Raw genomic sequence first — 5254 nt, forward strand, 5'->3', positions numbered from 1 at the left:
GATGTAGTTCTGGCTTCCATCCCTCGACTTTGTTTCGATACCTGCTACACCTTCTGCTACTGCGTTTCCTTGACTAATCATTTGATATATAAGCACCTTCGTCTCTGATTGTGAAAGAATACAGTTTCAGTCGAGAATTTAAAGCAGAGCGGCCCTGAAGCATCTAGACCACTTCGTTCGGTAATTTTAGTGAGTGGTCATCCTTGCATTAAATGATTTTCAGCTTGTGGAACCACCCAAACAGTCAAGCCGGTTCTGTTTATTGGCCTTCACATTTGTTTCTTCCGCTACTTAGGAATCACGCTTGATGTTTGACGGCATGGCTTCATCATAGCGTTTAGCCTTCTTAGCCGGCGTAGCTGGCTCGTTCGATGTGGACCTCTGTCTCTATGATTCCGCGATTAAGTTCACATATGTATTTCGGACTAGTAGGTCCGGTGACTACTCAGCTTCCCTAGCCCAGGCCGGCCTGGTCTAAATCTACGCCGTAAGGGTGTATAAAACGAGCGCTGCTCAATATCCGGTCGACATTCGCGCGGTTTGTTAGTTTTCGGAAAAGTTTCAGGCTGATTTGAAATACTTGGTAATACCTTCGAGAAAAACTTGAATGCAAGAGTTATCTATTACTTAGGTTAGAGACTTCCGTTAGGGGCATAAAGCTTTCTAAATGTCGTTTCGATAAAAATGGACCTTATCCTCTCTACGGAGATGTACAAATTCTAGGTTCAGCGCCTTGAGCCATGACAAAAACTAGCCGTCTATAAATGTATGGCTAGATCTATAGGCAAGCCTTTGGATCCATTCTGATATACTGGCATAGCGTAACGAAAAAGTCATCATCATTGCCTTGGAGTTTAGGCCTTCTGCCTCTCGATTTGTTAGGACAACGTTACAACAAGAGTCGCTAAAATAGCCACCCTGGCTCTCTTACTTAATTAAAATAGAGCAATGGAAGAAATTACATTTGGCGGCAAGAACAAGAAGACAGGGTGCTGTTTTTCCATTTGCGTACACAGTATTTACCTGCATACATCTATGTATGTATAAGCGTTTACGTATTTGGGGTGCATGTAACTTACTTTCTACGCTAATTTATGGTTAGAATTTGCGCTTTACAAATATTCATCTCAAAACATTGTACGGCTACTTGTTGTGGCAGCTGAGCTTATTTAAATAAATACTTAAAAAAAAATGTGTTTCTTCTGTAACAATGCTATAAATCAGAGTACTCATAAAAGTATGTAGTCTAAGTCGTATCGTCTCGGTCCTCGGATGTGTATTTCTTTTCGCTTGTGTGATATGTAGATAAAAAGTCAGCTTTTGTAGCATTGCGTTTGTTATTTGACTTTTAAGCCTTGAGTAGGGCGCATGTTTGCTACTACACCAAAATTGTTACAACTGTAGTTTTCTGGTTGATAAGAGTGCAATATGTCGACGCCTGATATAAGTATTATGAGCTCAACTGAGAATTTGCTGTCGAAACTGTCGAAGGAAGTTTTTAGCGGCTCCAACGCTTCCCAACACAACGTGGACTTCGAGCAGTCACATGCGCCTGCTTGGCTCACAAAGGACTACCTGGAACGCTGTTTGCGTTCTCACCACCAAGATAGTCATCTAAAAATACTCAAGTGGCACATCCGGCCAGCGCTGGGAAAAGGTGAAAACTATGGTGGTGTTTTAAGCCGCATACGCGCCGACTATCAAACGGGCGCGGGCACCGTGGCCACTGGGCACTATGTTGTGAAGACATCCTATGAGGCTGATGAGTTTGCGCGTAAAACAATGGAACCCTACGATATTTTTAATCGCGAAATGTCCATCTATGAACAGGTGTTGCCGAAGTTGAACGCACTGCTGCATGAGATCGGCGACAACGAACAGATCTTCGCCGAAACAATGGCGGTGGATCGTGAACGTTCCGCTCTCATTTTCGAGGATCTCAACGTGCGTGAATTCATCATGCCCAATCGGTTGGACGGACTAAATATGGATTTGTCCCGAATGGTGCTGCGCAAGATAGCTAAGATGCATGCTACATCTGCGGTGCTGAATGAACGCGAAAGTGGCTGCCTGGAAATTTATGATCGTGGTTTCTTCAATCACCACACAGACAATTATATGCCCGGGTTTGAAGGACTGATGATGGCTTGCAGTCGTCGTGTTGCCTAGTGGGAGGGGTACGAGTATTACGCGCAGAAGTTGGCGAGCTTGAAGTCCAACTATGCCAAAATCGGCAAGAAAGTGTTCGATGCCACACCAGGCCATGTAAATGTATTGGCGCACGGCGATCTCTGGACAAATAATGTGATGGTGAAATATAATAAAAATACCGGTGAACCCTTGGATGTGATCATCATTGATTTCCAATATGCAACTTGGGGCTCCCCAGCATTGGATCTGGACTATTTCCTCAACACCTCATTGGAAGAGCGATTGCATTTAAATCAACAGGATGAACTTATACGTTGCTACTACGAAACCTTCTCGGATACATTGCGCAAACTACGCTACCAAGCCAATATTCCATGCTTGCACAAGTTCCATTTGCAGCTAGAAGAAAAGGCATTTTACGGTAAGTAGTAGATAGCTTTCGCAAACTGGTTGCTTTATTCAATATTCTAATAAAAGCGCTTCGCTTACAGCTTTTCACTCAACTTGTATTGTTTTGCCGATTCAACGCAACACAGATACCGAAGACGCGGATTTCCGGGCAATAATGCAAGATGACGAACGCGGCATTCGCTTCAAGGATACTTGCTTTAAGAATCCCTATGTTCAACGGATAATCAAGCAGCTCTTGCCGTTGTACGAACGACGTGGCTTACTGGAAGTTACACAGTAGTTTAACTGGTTGTGATATTTGTGGTATTTAGCTTTATAAATAAATAGGTTGTAATTGAAAGTAAATGTTCGCATTCAAATTTCGTACCAATAATCGCTAAAAAGGAGGATATGTATGTATAGCATGGAATATACAATTAGGATAAACATAGAAAAAAATTAAATAAAAAAGAGGCGTCGAACTTAATTTATGTATGTAAAATGTAAATTATGTAGAATACATCTTTTTATTTAGTAAATACTATTTACATAGTACAAAGATGTGCTCAGACGTGTGTGAGGGTTTCTAAAGACACCTTTCCTGGGTTTCTTTAAAACGGTTGTGAAATTAGATCAAATGCTGTAAGTACTATGTAGTTGCAGTAAAGATCAGCAACACATGACCTGACTGCTTCTTCAGAATCGACCTAAAAGATTGTGCACTGTGTTAAGTAACAAAAAATTCTATCAGGGGGATTATTTCGGTAAAATGATGTTTCTGTTCCTATAAATTAGATTTGAAAACAATTTTGTGTTTTGGCTTCCAAAGGATTGTTACAAAACCGAAATTTCAAATAAGCGAAAAAATTTAAAAAGTTCTTAAGCTGTGCAATCGAAGTTTTTTTCAAATTTTTGTGAATGAAATACAGACATTTGACAGTTATAATTTCAAGAAAGTAGAACCTTGGGAACCAGCATTAACACCGATAATACATAATTTCAGAGAGGCCTAAGCATATGCACATACATACATACATACAAATATACACAGATTAGGTTAGGTAAGGTGGTCGCCCTCCAAGGAGCTTACTTAGACAGTTTAATGACATCTGTTTATACATATTTGGCATAAATGCGCTGAAAATGGAACTTGAGGTCTGTGGCTGCTAAATCTTTTTATAGACGTTGCAAAAGCTCAGTGTGTGTATGTTTATAAATATTATGCCTGGTTAAACATTTACATTTTAAAAGGGATTACTATTATCAAATCAAATAGGCTATTTGTTCAGATAAGGCGATTACGCGAGGAGACACGATTAAAAACTTCTAAAAGTATTAAAGATGCGTAATTTCGCACACGCGAATACCCGACGAAATGTCGCCATGCGCAGGAACTGTTAGTTGAGGATTAAGTTTTTACTATTGATTACGTTCGAGTAAATTTGAAGGAATTAGCTGAGAATTTCTCCAGAAATACATAGTAAAAATATACATAAATGCGTGTATAAGCAAATGTGAATGCTTTTCGTAAGGTAGCATTGAAATAATTTCTGTATTTAAATTCAAGGTAGAAATTCTGAGTATGCAATTTTGTAGCTCATTAAATTTTAGTATAATAAAGTGCACGTTTTAAGTCACCGTTGATTTTTGAAAAATTGGAAATTTCAATGCAAATTTCTTGGTAATTCTTGCATGTTCCCGAATTCTATATGAAATTAAATAATGTATTCTTGTGGCTTTTGCTGTTGAATCAACTATATTTTTTTTATAAAAAAATAAGAAAAATATGTATATTTTTGACGAGACTGTATGTGTTTACGGACGAAAACCGGATAACAGATTAATATTCGTTTTGTTTTCTATACCATAATATCCATTATTTTTGCTGTCTGGTTAAAATCTGTTAATTCTGTTCTAATATTCGAATATCCAGACTATCTACATATTCAAAAAATCCAGAAAACGGGGAGTATTTATAATTTATGCGTTTTCCACTGCTCTCAAATGTTTTATAATCAGGGCTATCACAGAATCCATCCTAGTGCGATTTTTCGTGAAATCTAGGGAAAGGCTATCACTGAATCGTATAGCTACGAAAGGAAGCGTATACTTTGAATACACACGTTTGTAGATTCACGAAAAATCGGACTACCATCGATTCTGTAATATCCCACCATTATCCCTTTGGAATGCATTTAATAAGATTTTGGAGGAGGCCACGATGAATTTGTGGCCAAGTGTATCAAATGCCATTTTCAGTTATTAAATTAGGGGTATTCTAGCACGATGCACGGAGCTTACGAAATGCAAAAATACTATTCCCAATTTGGAAGTTTACGAGAGTACCCCATTGCAAAGTGGTAGCATGTATGGATAGCAAGCAGCGAAATTCTGTATCAAATACCATAACAAGAAATAGCAGAAAGATGAAGTGAGCGAGATGAGAGGAATGAGAGAAATATGTGGCGATTCCAACAACAAAACAACTAGCACACGGTTGCTTTTATTTTTCTATGCTTATTTGCAAAATATATACATGGGTTTCGACGTTGCATATTTTACAGCGATATGATATATTAGGGCTATTCGCGATCCGGTGCAAATGGCCTAGCATCATTGCATTGCAAATTTGTATTGCAAATTATTTGCAATACACAAACAAAATACACGCATTTGCATTTGTCATGGCTTGGCAAATTTGCAATACCGAAAA

General features: G+C 38.7%; 1 pseudogene; it reads left to right on the top strand.

The window, feature by feature from the left end:
- Positions 1-1011: 1011 nt before the first annotated feature.
- On the top strand, positions 1012-2866 carry LOC108376341 (uncharacterized; annotated as a pseudogene).
- The last annotated feature ends 2388 nt before the right edge of the window (positions 2867-5254 follow it).

Source organism: Rhagoletis zephyria, unplaced genomic scaffold (genome assembly GCF_001687245.7).
Source record: "Rhagoletis zephyria isolate East Lansing unplaced genomic scaffold, Rhagoletis_zephyria_1.1 Rzeph_scaffold_10291, whole genome shotgun sequence".
Classification (NCBI taxonomy): domain Eukaryota; kingdom Metazoa; phylum Arthropoda; class Insecta; order Diptera; family Tephritidae; genus Rhagoletis; species Rhagoletis zephyria.